We start from the raw sequence: 19,644 nt of genomic DNA on the forward strand, positions 1-19,644 counted from the left end.
ACTCTTTCTGAGCCTTAATATTGTCTAAACTTATACCCTCTATCCCTAGCATAAAGAGGTTGTTTGAATGTTTAAGTATCTTCAGAGGTAGAACCAAAATATATCCTTCTCTGTCAGAGGGGAAAGAAAGTGTAATCTTCTAACTGTTCATTAGTCAAGTCTCCAATGAATATATGATTCGTAAACATCAGTTCAAACACTGATCCGAAGTGAGTATCCAGCACATTTCTTGGAATAAGCTCAAATTAACTACAAACCTCAGGGAACAGAACTCAAGGAGATTTCCTCCTAACCCTATGTTTTCCTCTTCGTTGAGCAGGCTTCATCATGTTCGGTCTCTAAATTAAAGAGTATACTAAAGACAAGATACTAGGCCCAAGATAGACTTGTTTATGCTAAGACTGCATCATCAGAGACTTAATTACAGTTTCGGCTCTCCTATATATGGAGTCTTAAGCCAGCCAATCAGGAATTACCTGATCAGCATTAGTTACCAATCTGCCTGGTAAGCCCCTGCTAGTCCCTATGGGAAAGGTAACCTTGCAATAACCAATCTGCTTTTCTTTCCTAGTAGAACTCCCTTCTTTCTGATCCCTTCTGCTGATTAAAGTGCTTTGTTTTGGTTTCTTCCCCCTTTTTTATCGAACTTATTAGGGTGACACTGGTTAAAAAGTGCTTCACTTTGTACAGCTCTTCAGAACTCATTTCTATCTGCTAGACTGGGTGTGCTATACATGAATTTCTGTATAAAGTCTACAAGATCTTTAAAAATTATTCAGTTGAATTATTAAACAAGTATAAAGTAGCCAATACATTTATTCAAATTTCTTTATTCCTTTTCTACTGCTCTCTTTCTTTGCTACCCATATATACCCACTGAGTTAAGAGGACTTGCTTGAGTCTAGTTTCTCTCAATTCAGTGTTACCAGTCTAGGGTAGCATTCTAAACCTAGGATCTCTCTTTTCATTCATTAGAACTTACTGATTTTTCTAGTTTCCCAGGGTTCAAGCTGACTAGCGGGTGCAGTAAATTGAGCTAATGCTGCTAATGGTCTGGTTAACATTTGCACTTGTACTGAGGTCCATTAAATGATTAATTTGAGACATACCAGAACCAGTAGAAACATTTTATATTGAGGTGGGGGAGCTCTCCTGGGATCCTTAAAATCTCAGCTTCCTAATCTATTCTTTATTTTTTTTTAAGATTTTACTTATTCATTATAGAGAGGGGAGAGAGAGAAAAAAGAGAGGAGGAGCAGGAAGTATCAACTCCCATATGTGCCTTGACCAGGCAAGCCCAGGGTTTCGAACCGGCAACCTCAGAGTTTCAAGGTTGATGCTTTATCCACTGTGCCACCACAAGTCAGGCCCCTAATCTATTCTTTAGTCTGGATTTCCTTGAAATTTGCATCAACCGAAGGCCTGAAGAGGATCCTTCTTTCTGTTTCCTCAGAATTTCTTTTTTGGGCACTAGTAGCAATGATGGAGTCCTTGTAATCCATTCTCTACCACCACAGATACGTAAAACTTCCCAACGTAAATAGTCCAATGTAAGCCTGTGAAGAGCCTGGTTACCACAGATACTTACCAACAAAAACCCAGTCAGTATTCTATTACCAGCTCAAACAAATAATTTATAGGTGACAGCCAATGCATGTTGGGTGGCAGAGAAAGAGAATTCATTCAGAACTTTCCTACTTCCATTTTAAGAACAACCTTGGGGGAAAAAAAAAAAAATGAAACCTCAGTATTATGTACTTAAAAGTAAAAGGGAGGGGTGGTTCAGTCCTAAACTTTATCTCAGTCAGTCATACACAACAGTCCAGAAGAAGCCACGGTTCCTTAACTGATGTTTTAATCCTATCTTCCAAACCACACAAGGTCCACAGGGAGAAAGGCGTTAGGGAGTGGCTCTTAAATTCTGTTCAACATGTCCCTCAGCCCTTCAAGGGGTGTGGCTCCTTCAGTCTCTCAAGCCACCCATTCCTTTTGTACCCTTTCTCTCCTTTCTCCACTCTGCTTCACAGCCCTCAAACTCCTTTAACCCAGTGGTTTTCAATCTATACTATGCACTAAAATCTCCTAAGGAGTTTTTCAGTTATGCTAAAACTTATGCCCAATCTCAGAGGGTCTGATTAGTTTGTTCTGGGATGAGGCTGTGGGCATTTTTTCTCTTTGAATTCACCCAGGGCAATGCAAAGTCTGGGTTGAGAACCACTGTTCTCTGTTCCTGTCACTCAGCATCCCACTTCTTCAGCCAGTTAGCCTTGCCAGCTCTCAGTTCCATCAGGCTCAACTCTGGGTAGAGTGAGAGTCATTGAAAATTCAGAATGGAGTGGTTTCGTAAATCATCAGTTTTACCCTAGTTAGGTAGTTCAGTGGTTAGAGCATCATTCTGCTACACCGAGGTTGCAGATTCGATTTCTAGTCAGGGTTCATGCAAGATTCAACAAATAAATATGTAAATCAGAGGAGCAACAAATTGGTGTCCCCCCACCACCCTTTCTCCATCCTCTATAAATCAATTAAAAAAAATTTTTAGGTCTACTGATTTAAATGTTAATCACATCTAAAAAAAAAGCCCATCATTTTTCTCATTTGACAAGATAGACTAGAAAGAATTGTTAGCATTTCTTCTCTTCATTATTATGTTGAAACAGCCACTGTCCCTTCTACTACTTTGGTACCCTTTCATTACCCTGGCCTTATAATGGAGGTTTATATTATATGCAGGCAATGGCCTCTGAATTTGACTCTGTACTAACTTGACAAGCATATTTCTGGGCCAAGAAAATGTACCTTCATTTAGCCCTTTGTATTTGCCCCAGTATTACCCCTTTGAGAAGGTAACACTGAATTTCTATTCTGTATAAGAAATTAAAGCCAGACTTAACAATACAAAGTTTGCTTGTTTATATTGGACTTATAATTACTGTATTTCTAGCCTTTGGATTGGCCCTTAAAATAAAAGTTTAATTTGTAATTATTTTTTTTTTTGGTATTTTTCCGAAGCTGGAAACGGGGAGAGACAGACAGACTCCCACATGCGCCCGACCGGGATCCACCCGGCACGCCCACCAGGGAGCAACACTCTGCCCACCAGGGGGCGATGCTCTGCCGTGACCAGAGCCACTCTAGCGCCTGGGGCAGAGGCCAAGGAGCCATCCCCAGCACCCGGGCCATCTTTGCTCCAATGGAGCCTCGCTGTGGGAGGGGAAGAGAGAGACAGAGAGGAAGGAGAGGGGGAAGGGTGGAGAAGCAGATGGGCGCTTCTCCTGTGTGCCCTGGTCGGGAATCGAACCCGGGACCCCTTGCACGCCAGGCCGACGCTCTACCACTAAGCCAACCGGCCAGGGCCTAATTTGTAAATTTTTCTGGTGTTCTGCAAAGCTCCCTAAATTAGTCACTGGCAACAGCCCTTCGGAATATAAAAAACTGATACTTAATCTGGCAAGGGAGATACCATGATCAAGGAAGGTGGTTTTCCAGGATGAGGCTTATTATCCATTGCACTTCAGATGTGCTCACCCCTGTGATTTCTCCAAATGTAGGACACTCAACTGCCTAATTTGTGGTAGTGGGTGACTGAGGAGTTTCTTCAGACATAATCATTAAAAATATAAATATTTAATATGCTATTAGTTACTTATCTTTGTTTCTTTCCCCCCACAGCTGTGAGGGGAGCAGGGAAGGCAGCATCAGATTTTTCTGTAAATGATGTGAGAGAGACTGAAATAAGGATAGTTCATTAAAATTTTTAAAAATGGTCATATCATCAGATCTCTTCCAACCACGAGAAGCTACAGAACGATCCCTTCTTTCATTGGAGGCATAGTCTCAGGAGAAAGTAAAATAGTTTTCAGCTGGGGATCCCAACAGAGGGGAAGTTGGAGGAACTTGTGAAAAACTATGAGGTTAAGAGAACATAAATATATACACTGCAAGACCTCTCCACCCAACTATCTTGTACTACCCAGCTTTAAAATTCTAAAAGCTAGCGCTTCATTCTTCAGACAGAAGACTGAGGAGTTCTGTCTGACCAGCTCAGGAGAAACAAAACTAAAAGCAGTGAAACAAAGTTTCCCTAATTAAACTGCCCACATAGACGACTCTACAGTGAGATTTACCAACCTCACTAAAACAAGAAATTAAACTAAGGAGGTGGAAGTACAGGAATATGAGACAGGAAATGCATCCAGGAGAGTGAAGAAAGGGAGCCCAGGATGGCAGTGCAGGGAAAGTTCCACAATGACAGCCATGTGTCAGGCATAATGATGGGATAAAAGCCTGTCCAAAAAATATGAAAGATATTTCATCAAGAAGATGAAATCAGTGCATTTGAATATCTTAAGATTTGGAAAACTGGTTTAAAAAAATTGAGGAGGCCCTGGCCGGTTGGCTCAGCGGTAGAGCGTCGGCCTGGCGTGCGGGGGACCCGGGTTCGATTCCCGGCCAGGGCACATAGGAGAGGCGCCCATTTGCTTCTCCACCCCCACCCCCCCTTCCTCTCTGTCTCTCTATTCCCCTCCCGCAGCCAGGGCTCCATTGGAGCAGAGATGGCCCGGGCCCTGGGGATGGCTCCTTGGCCTCTGCCCCAGGCACTAGAGTGGCTCTTGTCGGCACAGCGATGCCTCGGAGGGGCAGAGCATCGCCCCCTGGTGGGCAGAGCGTCGCCCCCTGGTGGGCGTGCCGGGTGGATCCCGGTCGGGCGCATGCGAGAGTCTGTCTGACTGTCTCTCCCCGTTTCCAGCTTCAGAAAATACAAAAAATACAGAAAAAAAAAAATTGAGGATAAGTACATGGAAAACTAAACAAATGATAAAACAAGATAATTAGCTCCAGGACAAGTAAAAAAACTGTTCAGGAAAGAAAGATTTAGTGATAGTTTCCTATATCGCACAGCTGTGATTAGTTTTTGTGTAGTAATATTATTAATGTATCATACTGATGGATATAATCCAAAGGAAAATTGCTATAATCATATCAGGAGGGTGGGTTGGGAACAGTCATATTTCATAGCGGGAAGTCAATGGATAATAACAAAAACTTCAAATCAAGAAATAAATAAATACACATTCTTTAAAGGTATAGAAATAGATACCAACATGACCAGTAGAATAAATAAAAATGATTGCCTCAGGGGAACAGAGAAGAAATATAAGATTGATTTTTTTCCTAATAAGCCATAAAAAAGTTAGATATTTTAAACTACATGCTTTTAAACATTTTGATACAAACAAAATCTAACCATTTCACATGCATTAGGATAGCTATTATTTTTTTTAAATATAGAGAATAACTTGTGTTGCTAAAGTTGTGTTGAAATTGGAATCTTGTGCATTACTGATGGGATTGTAAAATGGTGAGGTTATTGTGAAAAAATTTGGTCTTTTCTCAAAAAATTAAACACAGAAGTATTATATGATCCAGCAGTTACACTTCTGGGTAGAAACCAGAAGAACTGAAAGCAGGTACTGTCCCAGCAGAGCCCGAGCACCTCCTTGATCAGGCGTCCCCGATTCAACTTCCCCGTACAACAGGACCCTCCTGCTCAACGGCAGGGCTGGCAGCCTCTTCAAGACTACTCTTGAGGTGACTGTGAGGACTCTGCTATCAGTAACAAGACCACGTGCCACCGGAGGAAAGACACAACTGACACACAAGTTAGTTGTGAGAATCACACAGGCAGGTTATTACTCACAGATCCTATTTAGTGCCTGGGGCCCTGTAGGTGCGTTCCTCTCAGTGGTCCTTGGTCAGAGCGGCGTGGAGATGATTCACGTTCAATGTTGGAGTCTGGATGACTGACTGCAGCTGGGGCCCCCTTGGCTTAAGTACCCTTTTCTGACATATGCCTTCTCCAACAGGTGTTAATCTACGGGATTATCACATCAAGCCACTTTTAGGGAGTTCCTCACAGGAAGCTCTTCCTATCTACATATGGTTTCACACACACACTGACTGGGCCTTGCACAGAGGGCCTGGTGTTGCCTGTCACATCTCTACACACTGGAATAGATTAGCTCTTGCCCAGAGGGTGTAGCCCAATCCACTTGCCTTAATTGGCTTTTTAATACTATATCCTAAATTATTTCTATATATTTTTATTTCTATATATTTATTTATTATAATATTATATTACTGTAACAAGCACTCAGACAGAAACTTGTAGACCAATGTTAATATAGCAACATTTACACTAACCAGAAAGTAGAAACAACCCAAATGTTCATCAACAGATGTATGGATAAACAAAATACGGTACAAATACATTCAATGGAATTTTATTCAGCCAAAAGAGGCAATGACATTCTGATACATGCTACAATGTGGATAAACCTTGAAAGCTGTATAGTAAGTGAAATATTCAGATATAAAAGGTCATATAAAAAAAAGGTCATATATTCCATTTATATGATTGTGCTGTGCAGGAGGTACGGTACAGAGTTGCAATTACTCACGGATGAATTTTAGGGGGAAATTTATTATGATTGATAACAATAAAAAACAAGGCAAAATCAAAAGGGGTTTGAACTTATGTAAATAAAAGTAGAATAAAGAAAAAGAATCAATGCAATGATGAGCTACACAACATCACCAGACAAAGAAACATCAGCCTGGGTTCTAGCTCTGCATAACATCACCAGACAAAGAAACATCAACCTGGGTTTTAGAGTAATAGCTAGTTAAAGCAATCGACTAAGAAACAACTGAATTTTGAGTATGTACAAATCTCACCAGACCATGGAGGAACACATCACCAGGCCAGGAAGCCCCAGCCTGAGCTCCTAAGTCGGCCACCCACCATGCTCATCAACGAAGAGGAAGCATTCTCTAGAGCCTCAGATACATTTTTTATGCGACAATTTTGGCCGGAGGTTATAGCACAAGGGAGCTTTGGGCATAGCCTCTAGAAACAAATAAAGGTCACCACATTCCAGAATAATTAACTAGGCTGGCAATCAAGTGATTAAGAACATCCTTCCTGGTTTCCAGGAAAACTACAGTAGGATGTCTTAACCTACCCTGAGTGAATGACTCAGTCATTCCTACAGCCATTTTTTTTGGGACCCTTATTGTTCATGTTCAAAGGAGTTCAAATTCATACATTTTTTATATACTGTTCCTTCACAATAATGTACCTAGAATAAGCAAATGTATAGATATAAAAAATAGGAGAATAAAGATTACCAGGAGCTATATGGCAGAAAGAATTAGGAATTATCATTTAATAGATACAAATTTTAATTTGAAATAAAAAGATTTAGAATTGGATAGTGGTGACAGCTGAACAACATTGTGAATATATAATACTTAATGTCACTGAATTATACATTGTAAAATGGTTAAAATGCTAAATTATTTGTTACATATAATTTACTATAACAAAAAAGGAAAAACTAAATATGAAGACAAAGATAGAATGGTAACAATATAAAGCACTTAATTAAAAACCTTTTTGTAAGGTTGGTGGATAATGGGGGATGGTCACATGGGGAACCCAGACCCGAGAACTTTGGCTAGAACCGCCCACAACCAAGCGCGCCAAAAGAAGCTTCGCAGGAACCCTTTGGAAAAAAGCGACCGTCTGCCAGCCAGTGAGATTTCACCACACCCTTTAAATATCTCCCACGTGGTTTTATCCTTGAGACTTCCCTGGCCTCCATCTTACTTAGGGCCAGGGAACCTCGCCGGGTGGGATGCGCGCTTTGTACTCAATAAAGCCTTTTGTTATTCCACACGTTGCGGCTCCTGGCCCCTTCCTTTCTTCTCAGTGGGGAAAAATACCTTACATTTTGGTGCCGAAAACCCGGGAGGAGTTGAAGTCTGCAAGGACCGCTCCTCTTCCTCATCCCCTCTGAGAAAGAACCAGAATCTCCAACCTTCCACCCACTTTGGCGCACGGTGCAGTAAGTCCCCTGCCTCCAGCCACCCTTGAGTTCTTTCCTCTGAGAATCCCTGTGTGAAACTGTAGCTATGTCAGGGAAGTCTTTCCGTTCTGAGTGCCTGTGCTTGTGGAGACGTCCAGAGCACATCCACTTTACCTTTTCTGTCCGTGGCCAGACCTTGAGATTTAGGATGCTAATACTCAAATCTGACCACTCCGAGGACTAAGGGTGGCCGTGGGGGCACAGGAATCTCCCTCCATAAAGAAGAAGAAACTGGCCTGACCAGGCGGTGGCGCAGTGGATAAAGCGTTGGACTGGGATGTGGAAGGACCCAGGTTCGAGACCCCAGGATAGCCAGCTTGAGCACGGGCTCATTTGGCTTGAGCAAAAAAACTCACCAGCTTGGACCCAAGGTCCAAGCTCGAGCGGGGGGTTACTCGGTCTGCTGAAGGCCCGCGGTCATGGCACATATGAGAAAGCAATCAATGAACAACTACGGTGTCGCAACGAAAAACTGATGATTGATGCTTCTCATCTCTCTCTGTTCCTGTCTGTCTGTCCCTATCTATCCCTCTATCTGTCAAAAAAAAAAAAAAAAAGAAAAGAAAAAAGAAGAAGAAACTGTTCTTCTCTGCTGTGGCCAGGCTGAATTAGCCTCCTGAAGGGACTTTCGGTTTTAACACCCTCACCAATTTAACTGTTGCCAAAAAAGCTGGGAACTGATTGGAGATCTCTTACATACACAGCTTCTAATTATTCGCGTGCCCGTCCTTAATCTCTGTGCCGCCTGTTCCACTGTGCAGGCCTTTTTCTGGCCAGAGAAACCTCCCCTAAAACCTCCACTCCTAATCTTTCCTTCTTCGTGGACTCCCAAATCTCTCTCCCTCCTGTCTGACCCCCGGGGGCACCCCTCTCTCGGGACTTTTCTCTGGTCCCTCTGTGGACCTCTTTTGTGCTCGAGTCTCTTCCCTCTGAGAGCCCCTTCCCCTCCCTTTGCAAAAACCTGTTTCTTATTCACCACTACCACCGAAATGTAAGGTATTTTTCCCCACCAAGAAGGAAGGAAGGGGCCCGGAGCCGCAAAGTGTGGAATAACAAAAGGCTTTATTGAGTACAGAGCATGCATCCCACCCGGTGAGGTTCCCTGGCCCCGAAGTAAGATGGAGGCCAGGGAAGTCACAAGGATTAAACCACGTGGGAGATATTTAAAGGGTCCCTCTAGGGAAGTTGAGCTAATATGATGTGGTGAAATCTCACTGGCTGGCAGATGGTCGCTTTTTTCCAAAGGGTTTCTGCGAAGCTTCTTTTGGCTTCTTTTGGCGCGCTTGGTTGTGGGCGGTCCTAGCCAAAGGTCGTGGGTCTGGGTTCCCCACGTGACCATCCCCCATTATCCACCAACCTTACACTTTTAATGGTAATTCCCGAAAGAATAAGAACAAAATATAACTTCCAAACCAGTAGTAGAGTAAAAAGGAAAAAAAAGAAACATAATCAATCTCTTAGAAAACAGGAAAGGAGTCTTGTAAAGTCAGTAGTTGCAGTCATCATCACCGACACCAAGCACGTACAGGTTTGCATTAGATTCAGATAGATCGTAATGAAACAACAAAGCCAAGAACTGGTGGGCCATTACCTTTTATTCCAAGCCTTGCATTCAGCAAGCGAGTAAATACACATACCGGGAAAACACTTCCCTTTCCATTCAGGGCTCCCAAAGCCACTGACTCATCTTTTTCCTAGAATCAAAGGCCCCCGCCAGTTCACTCAGTCCCCTCTGGTTCCCATCTTCCTTCTCCTCTCTCCACAAACTGGCTTCTCTTTTAACACTCTGCCATCTTGGCTGCCTCTCCTCTGCAGCCACGTGGCCTCTTTTCCTGCAACAACATGGTCTCCTCTCTCTGCAACATGGCCACCTCCTCTTTCAAAACTTTTCGACCCTCAGCACACATTAGCATAACCAAGCCCCTCCCTAAGCAGGAAGGTAATTAGCTGTATCACCTGGGCAGTGGCCATTCTCGTAGGCAGCACCATTTTTAAAAATAAAAGTGAGCAAAACCAGAAAATACAGATTTTACAAACTTATTTGCCCAACAAGCCTGGAAGAAGCAAATCAGACACATGGTAAATTAAGAAAGTGAAAGAGTGAAATCTAACTATGCAAGCCTTGGAAGATAGGGTTAAAAAGAAAGAGGTTTTTAAAAATGTATGAATATGTGTAACAGTCCTCAGTCAAATAAACTGATGGCCAATAGTGAAAGATAAAAAGGATGCCAGCACTAACGGGCCATGATGACCCCGAGATAAAGGGAAGGTAGTAAGAAAATCATTCAGTGTGGACGCTGGCTACAAGACAGCAAAACTGCTCTTCAGAGCAGTAACGTTGCAGCAGAATGGAATGCAGAAAGCCAAAGGACACTCAGAGAATTGGAGAACCGGTTTATTACTCTGGCGGCTCAGAGGAGTTGATTCTCCAAAGTCTCAGGCTCAGATGAGATGATTCTCCAAAGTCTGAGCCCTGGATGGCAGGGGTTTTAAGGTCACATGGTTGGGCGGGTTTACAAGGTATGTGGAATGCAGAAGCAGCTCAAAAAGTGGGATTAGCAAAAGCAGAACAAAGAAGCAGTAACAGCCATATTAAGGTAAAGCATTTTGCTTTGTTATTATGGAGTCATAGCCATATCAACACAATGATTAGAAAATTAAAGTGTAATAAGTCATTCACATATATGGGTCTTTTATAGCTGGGTATTCATATCTTGGGAATTACATATATTAAGTATTCAATGCATCATCCAACATTTCAATATTCAATATATCAACCAATACTAAACTAGTGCTAATGATAGGCTTCTAAGAACAAGAAGAATTTTGTAGTGAAATAAAACCAATAACCAAGACCACCATTCAAAAATATCTGTAAAAGCACCAGATATCTATAAAATTTTCCAATTATTTCTTGATAATAAATATGCTTTATCTCAATTTCCAACATTCAAGATAAATATTTTTTTATTCTATTTTATTGCTTTTGAGGGTTTTTATTTCTTAAGTGAGAGGAGGGGAGATAAAGAGACAAAGTCCTGCATGCTCCCCAAACCACTATCCACCTGGCAATCCCCATCTAGGGCTGATGTTCACCCCATCTGGAGGCCATGTTCACAACCAAGCTATTTTTAGCACCTGAGGCAGAAGCTCGAATGAGACATCCTCAGCACCAGGGCTGACATGCTCGAATCAATTGAGCCATGTCTATGGAAGAAGAGGAAAGAGGAAGAGAGAGAAGGAGGGTAGAAGCAAATGGTCACCTCTCCTGTATGCCCTGACCAGGAATAGGACCCAGGACTTCCACACACAAGATTGATGCTCTACCACTGAGCCAACATGCCAGAACCACTTTTCGGGTTTTTTTTTTTTTTTTTTTTTTTTACAGGAACAGAGAGAGAGAGAGAGGGATAGATAGAGACAGACAGATGGGAACCGAGAGAGATGAAAAGCATCAATCATTAGTTTTTCGTTACGACACCTTACTTGTTCATTGATTGCTTTCTCATATGTGCCTTGACCATGGGGCTACAGCAGACAAAGTAACCCCTTGCTCAAGCCAGCAACCTTGAGTCCAAGCTGGTGAGCCTTTTGCTCAAACCAGATGAGCCCATGCTCAAGCTGGAGACCTCGAGGTCTCGAACCTGGGTCCTCTGCATCCCAGTCTGACACTCTATCCACTGCGCCACCATCTGGTCAGGCTTCAGTTTTTTAATCACTAGAATTGTGATGTTATGTTTTACCATTTTTTAAAGATAGACAGTATTTCAGTAACTGTATAGATTAAAGAAATTTTTGCTGACCAGTCTGGTCAACTTCTTAAAGATAAGGAAACACATACCAGAATAAACAACTAAAAATTAAAAATAGTTCCTAATTGCTATCTTAACGTATGTTTATAAAAATATTTGATTAATTTCAGTCTTTATGTGTATTGTTGATCTCATTTTAAGACTTTATTCTTTTTAGAGAAGAGAGACAGGGTGGGGGGCAGGAAGCATCAACTCCCATTTGTGCCTTGACCAGGCAAGCCCAGGGTTTTGAAACAGCAACTTCAGTGTTCCAGGTTGACACATTATCCACTGCTCCACCACAGGTCAGGCTGATCTCATATTAATAGATAAGTTTAAATATGTGTATAAGAAAGACTGAAAGAGGCCCTGGCCGGTTGGCTCAGCGGTAGAGCGTCAGCCTAGCGTGCGGAGGACCCGGGTTCGATTCCCGACCAGGGCACACAGGAGAAGCGCCCATTTGCTTCTCCACCCCTCCGCAGCGCCTTCCTCTCTGTCTCTCTCTTCCCCTCCCGCAGCCAAGGCTCCATTGGAGCAAAGATGGCCCAGGCGCTGGGGATGGCTCTGTGGCCTCTGCCTCAGGCGCTGGAGTGGCTCTGGTCACAACGTGGCGACACCCAGGATGGGCAGAGCATCGCCCCCTGGTGGGCAGAGCGTCGCCCCTGGTGGGCGTGCCGGGTGGATCCCGGTCGGGCGCATGCGGGAGTCTGTCTGTCTCTCCCTGTTTCCAGCTTCAGAAAAATTAAAAAAAAATTAAAAAAAAAAAAAAAAGACTGAAAGAAAAAGGCAAATGATCTCTGGGTGGTGAGATTAGCTATGTTTTCTAAATAATCTAGAATGACTATGCATTACTTTTGTATTATTAATTGGTTCCTTCTTTTTTTTTTTTTTTTTTTTTTTTTTCTTTTTTCATTTTTCTGAAGCTGGAAACAGGGAGAGACATACAGACTCCCGCATGCGCCCGACCGGGATCCACCCGGCACGCCCACCAGGGGCGACGCTCTGCCCACCAGGAGGGGGTGCTCTGCCCATCCTGGGCGTCGCCATGTTGCGACCAGAGCCACTGTAGCGCCTGGGGCAGAGGCCACAGAGCCATCCCCAGCGCCCGGGCCATCTTTGCTCCAATGGAGCCTTGGCTGCAGGAGGGGAAGAGAGAGACAGAGAGGAAAGCGCGGCGGAGGGGTGGAGAAGCAAATGGGCGCTTCTCCTGTGTGCCCTGGCCGGGAATCGAACCCGGGTCCTCCGCACGCTAGGCCGATGCTCTACCGCTGAGCCAACCCGGCCAGGGCTAATTGGTTCCTTCTTAATTAGACAAGTATGGTTTTAAAAATTGGATCACATTGCCAGGAAGGATTATAAATATCAATTGTCAAACAATCTTAACTTATTATGTGCTTTTGGTAGGAACACTATGAGCAGTTCTAAGTACCCGTGACTACTTGAGAATGCCCCCTCTTGAAGGAATAAAAGACTATAATGTGAAAAATAAAATATGCTGTTATTCTAAATTTGGTAATCAGAAGTGATGAAGGAAGATGTGTACTTGGCATCTAATACCTCTTAGAGGAATTTAAAAACATCGGGAAGGAAGATTATAGGCAGCAGAGAATAACTCTGGAAAAAGAAGTTCAATAACTAGAAGAAACATGAATTGTTTTAGAGATACTATGATACTGCAAACCAGCGCGACTTGTAATTGTCCAAGTCCTGAGTGAGAACGGTGCAGAATGAAGAAATAAACTCAGAGAGAAAAAGGATGGGATTGGGAGGTTTCTGCAAGCTGATAGCAAGCCAGAGCAAAAGCAAAGCCCCCGGTCTGTTTTATTATATAGTGCAGAACCATATGCAAATAGGGAAGTCTCTGATACAAAGTCACATATCTGAGGCATAATCGGAAATTCTCTTTTTTTATTTTTTATTTATTTATTTATTTTAGAAAGGAGAGAGAGAGGGAGAGAAGAGAGAGACAGAGAGAGAGAAGGGGGAGGAGCAGGAAGCATCAACTCCCATATGTGCCTTGACCAGGCAAGCCCAGGGTTTCGAACCGGCAACCTCAGCATTTCCAGGTCGACACTTTATCCACTGTGCCACCACAGGTCAGGCCGGAAATTCTCTTAAGAATGCACCACCCCATACCATGCAACAGTCAAGGGTGTAGGGAAGATCTTAGTCTTAGAAGGGTGTGGGGAAGATCTTAGTCTTAAAAGGGTGTGGGAAGATCTTAGTCTTAAAAAGGTGTGGGGAAGAGCTTACTTAGTCTTAAAGTAAGCCCTATTAGGCTATAAGGACTTTCTCAGATTATAGCCTGTCTCTCACACCGGGACTAGAAAACATAGGAAGCATCTCAAGCTGAAGATGAGAACAGACATGAATACAGTACCATTTTTTAGTATGACAATTTGTAAGACAAAAATATCTCTCCATCTAGGACAAGAAGGCTACCCAAGCTGAAATAAGAAAGCTAGCTCTAGAATTATTTAATCATGGAAGCAAGTGGATGACTTGAGATCTAATGTCTTCTGGGATTAGAAGCTCTAGAATTAGATTAAATGTAGAAGTAAAGATGAATCAGATAAGCAAACTAAAACTGAGAGTCGTACCTATAAAATACCTGAATATACATTAATCTTCACCAAGTTAAGGTGAAAATGAGATAATGTTTGTAATTATTGGCACTATATTTGTAAGTATAGAATATGGTATGTTGTAGCTTCTGAGCTGGACTGTTGAGGCTCTGAGGCTGACAACATTGGAAAGAAGGCAAAATTGGAGAGAAAGAGATATGGGAAGTCTTCAAGTTTGGGGATCTTTGGTTACTGCTGGGATTTGCATTAGGTAAGAGCACTCGAGTTAAAAGTGCAGAGCGCCCTGGCCGGTTGGCTCAGCGGTAGAGCATCGGCCTGGCGTGTGGGGGACCCGGGTTCGATTCCCGGCCAGGGCACATAGAAGAAGCGCCCATTTGCTTCTCCACCCCCCCCTCCTTCCTCTCTGTCTCTCTCTTCCCCTCCCACAGCCAAGGCTCCATTGGAGCAAAGATGGCCCGGGCGCTGGGGATGGCTCCTTGGCCTCTGCCCCAGGCGCTAGAGTGGCTCTGGTTAGCGGCAGAGCGACGCCCCGGAGGGGCAGAGCATTGCCCCCTGGTGGGCAGAACATCGCCCCTGGTGGGCGTGCCAGGTGGATCCCGGTGGGGCGCATGTGGGAGTCTGTCTGACTGTCTCTCCCCGTTTCCAGCTTCAGGAAAATACAAAAAAAAAAAAAAAAAAGTGCAGAGCCTCGGGGAATTCGCTTTACTAGCACTAAGAGCCAGATAGATGCCCACAGTAAGAGCTCACTGAGGATTTCTACTAAGACAACTGCGGGACAATAATTTTCACTCAAAATTGCTTTCCTTCTGCACTTAAATGAATATTTTATGGAAGAATATTCTCAAAGAATTGGTATCATAGGCATCCCCTAGAGCTTATTAGAAAATCAGAACCAGATTCTTAGGTACATCAAAGTCTGAGAAGCATTGTCCAGGTTTCATTGACTTGGGAAGCAGCATCTGGTTACCTTAACAGTTTGAACCAAAGTTCACTAGATCATTAGCACTCATATGCCTAACACAAAGCCAGAGCTGCCCTCCAAACATATATCCAGTGTCTCCAAAGGGGTCTCCATAAGTATATACTCAGGTACTGGAGTGTTGATCTATTTCTCCCTTCACACCCCAAGGGGAAAAATGGTCTTCAATCATGGTAATATTTTAAAATTATGTCAAAGAAAGTGGGAAGGTATGCATTTTTTTCACCCTTGCAGTTTCTCATTGAAAATGCCTTTTGCCTGACCAGGTGGTGGCGCAGTGGATAGAATATCAGACTGGAATGTTGAGGACCCAGGTTCGAGACCCCGAGGTTGCCAGCTTGAGCGCGGGCTCATCTGGTTTGAGCAAAAGCTCACCAGCTTGAGCCCAAGGTCGCTGGGTCGAGCAAGGGGTTACTCGGTCTGCTGAAGGCCCGCGGTCATGGCACATATGAGAAAGCAATCAATAAACAACTAAAGTGTCGCAACGAAAAACTAATGATTGATGCTTCTCATTTCTCTCCGTTCCCGTCTGTCTGTCCCTATCTATCCCTCTCTCTGACTCTGTCTCTGTAAAAAAAAAAACAAAAAAAAAAACACCCCAAAAAGCCTTTTGTGTAATCTCTGCCTATTTGTTTCCCTTTGTGCTACCCCCAATCTCTTGCATGCCTCCTCTCATATGTGAGAATCCTGAGAAGAGTCCAGAAGACCCAGCATACCAGGGTTAAGAGAAATGATTATGCCCTCATGCGCAATGATGGATACTACCAAAGTACGCAACATGCATGCTCTCTTTCCCCTGTCACTAGGACATGGGCATTGCTATTCTTCTTGGCCAGTGGGGCTGACCTTGTTAATATGGCCCACCCTGCCTATTGCAGGTCAAAACTCCCCTCTCACCACTGCCCTCATGGTTAGACCAGTCCACCTTGGGCCTTGGTGGTGACTCTCACTGCTTTAGATTGCCATGTGGGGCTCTACTGCGTCACTATTCATATTCTGGTTCCTAAGTCATTTACCTCTGCCCACTTAGTTGCTGTTGTCCTCAGATAATCCAGTGCAATGTTTTGAGCCACTACTAGAAGTGGCTTTAGATTCTCTCTTTGCCACATGGGTATAACCCTTCTTCTCCACACCGCAGATACCACATAACTGCCGAAAAGAGGGAGTGGGGGGAGAATATGGGCTTAAGGAGAAATTAGACAAGGACAAAGGGGTTTGGGACTAGGGAACATTTTTTTTAAAGTTCCCCAGGGGAAAAACAGTCCTGGATATATTCAATCATGGAATATATAATATGGTAGAATGACAAAGTAATAGGAGTTAGGAGACATAGTGTTTTGTCCTAGTTTCCTATGTGACTTTGAAAAAGTCACTTATAGATTCTCAATTTTCCTCTTTATAGAATGATGGGTAAAAATATTTGCACAGCCTATCTCCAAGTTCTGGTTAATTCAATGAGATAGTATTTGGAAAGGGGGTTTGAAATCTATGAGATGAAGTATTAGTACTAATAATATGCAGCATTAGTAAGAAAAAAATTATCTATGCCAAAAACTGGCCTCAAATATATCACACCTAGACACATGGTCGAACATGTGAGTTTGTACTGCACATTACAAGGTTAAGAGTAAATCTGGAGACTGGTTGAGATTGCAAACCAATAATACTACATTAGAAAGTGATACAACTGAGGGCCTGACCAGGCGGTAGCGCCGTGGATAGAGCGTCGGACTGGGATGCGGAAGGACCCAGGTTCGAGACTCCGAGGTCGCCAGCTTGAGCACGGGTTCATCTGGTTTGAGCAAGGCTCACCAGCTTGGACCCAAGGTCGCTGGCTTGAGCAAGGAGTTACTCAGTCTGCTGAAGTCTGCTGAAGGCCCACGGTCAGTTGTTGTAACAAAAAACTAATGATTGATGCTTCTCATCTCTCTCCGTTCCTGTCTGTCCCTATCTATCCTTCTCTCTGACTCTCTCTCTCTCTCTCTGAAAAAAAAAGAAAAAAGAAAAAAGAAAGTGATACAAAGTGGCTACCTGGTAGGGGAAACTGAGGGCATCCAGAAAGAATGAAATGTTTACTGCAAATAAACAACATTTGTTCTAAAAACATACGATAAAAGAATATCCACATTTTATTTTCTCAAACATCTATGTGATTGTTCAGATCCTAAATTTGGGAAATTTTTGCATTTCATAATGTACCTTTTAGTCTACATAGACTTGTAGCAAGATAAACAATATGGTTGTTTATCAATACAGTAAATGTACAATACGGTTTTGCTGATTCTGTTAAATTAGCTGAAAGTGTTGTTGGCTTCATCATTAAAATTGATTCTCAAATGTTTCTTAGCTTTATTGACTCTTTCATCAATTCTTCAGTACTGTCATCATTTCCTTCCTCCTGTTTCTTTAAATTTTCTATCTAAAATGTTCCAAAATAATTATTATAAAAGTTGGAAAGAAACAATGAATCTTTTTTATTGGAAAGAGATGAACCTGCCAAACTCATTCTCAGCTCATTATCACAGCATCTAGAATATGGAGTGGAAATTCATATCTTGAGAGTGCCTCCGTGCTTAAGTATGCAGAACAGATGTTTCGTTTAGCAAGTTTTCCCAATTTATTTTACATGCTCTCTCTATCTGTGCTAGAGGAACACTGCTTGGGGGGAGAGGACTCTCTATTTCCCCAGCAAGCTGATGCATGGAAATGGACTGTTGAGTCAACTTGTATTCATCTCAGGACAAGAAGTTTGTTTATTTTCATACAAAGACATCAAAGGGAAACAGTCACAGTCTCACACTCTCTGCACATGCTGTTTCCCTGTCTTGCACCCATCTTGCAAAGCGTGGCTTGCTTTCATATCTTTTGTGAAATTGATGAACCCATCTCAGAGTGATAGCTCTTTTTCCAAACAGCTACACAATATCTGTTGGTGGTATCCTTTTCATCATCATCATTAGCAATGGAGAAGGCAGGGAAGTAATTTTATCTGGAACTCTCCCTGTTGCACTATAAGTTTCATGATGGCAGTGACCATTCTTAGCGCCCTGTGCCACCTCTCACAAAGGCTAGCATAGTGCTTTTCCCACCGTTGATGTTTTAAGATTGCTTACTCAATTATGTAAAATAACCTTGCTGCTTCGGTAGCCTAACCTTGTTCTTGCATTTGGGCTAAAAGAGAGGGGAAATAAGAAAATACAAATAACTTCTAAAAGGTATGGGTCAAAGAAAGGTAAGAAGCAAATTAGGCATTAGTAGCAAAGCACAAGAGGAAGCAGCTAATACTCGGGTCTGAAGTCAGGTTTCTCTCCTGGTCTGTAATTGACCCACTTCTGTTTCTCTTACTCCTTTTTCTTCCCTACAATGACTTGGCAAACGACCCTGAATAAATATTCTAGTTTCACATATTTAAGAATGTCCAAACTACTCATCTCAAATACTGTTGGTGGGAGTGTCAATTGACATACCCTGAATAGAAAGCAATTTGGCAGTGATACCAGGAGTTCTAAAAGTAGTCATTCCTATAATCTCAGTAATTTCACTTCTGGGACTCTAATGAAAAATTCTAAATCTAAACAAAGATGTGTATTCCTAAAATTTTCAATACAAATTTAACTCTACAGAGATAGGAACAATAAGGCAAAGTGAATAAATTGTGATACAAGCCCCTTGCTTATTTACTTTACATTTTATTTTATTTTATTTGTATTTTTTCAAAATGAGAAGAGGGGGAGGCAGACAGATAGATGCCCCACCGAGATCCACCTGGCATGCCCACTAGGGGGCGGTGCTTGGCCCATCTGGGGCATTGCTCTGCTGCAACCGGAGCCATTCCAGCGCCTGAGGTAAAGGCCATGGAGCCGTCCTCAGCACCCGGGGCCAACTTTGCTCCAATGGAGCCTTGGCTGCAGGAGGGGAAGAAAGAGACAGAGATAAAGGAGAGGGGGAAAGGTGGAGAAGCAGATGGGTGCTTCTCCTCTGTGTACTGGCTGGAAATTGAACCCAGAACTTCCACATGCCAAGCTGATGCTCTACTGCTGAACTAAAAGGCCAGGGCCCCTTGCTTGTTTATTGAAAAGCTATTTTAAATTATGTTTTAAAAGCATTTTAGACTTGACATGGGGTGATGAACACACAACTTAGTGTACAAATCATGTGTTGTAGAATTGTGCACTTGAAATCTGTATGATTTTGTTAACCAGTGTTACCCCAATAAGTTCAATAAAAAGAAAAAAAAGTACAAGCATTTCAGGCCTGACCAGGCTGTGGCACAGTGGATAGAGCATTAGCCTGGTTGCTGAGGACCCAGGTTCAAAACCCTGAGGTCACCGGCTTGAGCTCACACTCATCTGGCTTGA

The 19,644-nt window shown here is 42.9% G+C and overlaps 1 non-coding gene across 1 annotated transcript; it reads left to right on the plus strand.

Annotated features, from left to right (window-relative positions):
- Positions 1 to 3,438: 3,438 nt before the first annotated feature.
- LOC136313841 (U1 spliceosomal RNA) lies at positions 3,439 to 3,600 on the plus strand. Its single transcript, XR_010727264.1, has one exon. It is a non-coding gene; the product is annotated as a U1 spliceosomal RNA (small nuclear RNA).
- Positions 3,601 to 19,644: the final 16,044 nt, after the last annotated feature.

Source organism: Saccopteryx bilineata, chromosome 9, assembly GCF_036850765.1.
Source record: "Saccopteryx bilineata isolate mSacBil1 chromosome 9, mSacBil1_pri_phased_curated, whole genome shotgun sequence".
Lineage (NCBI taxonomy): Eukaryota > Metazoa > Chordata > Mammalia > Chiroptera > Emballonuridae > Saccopteryx > Saccopteryx bilineata.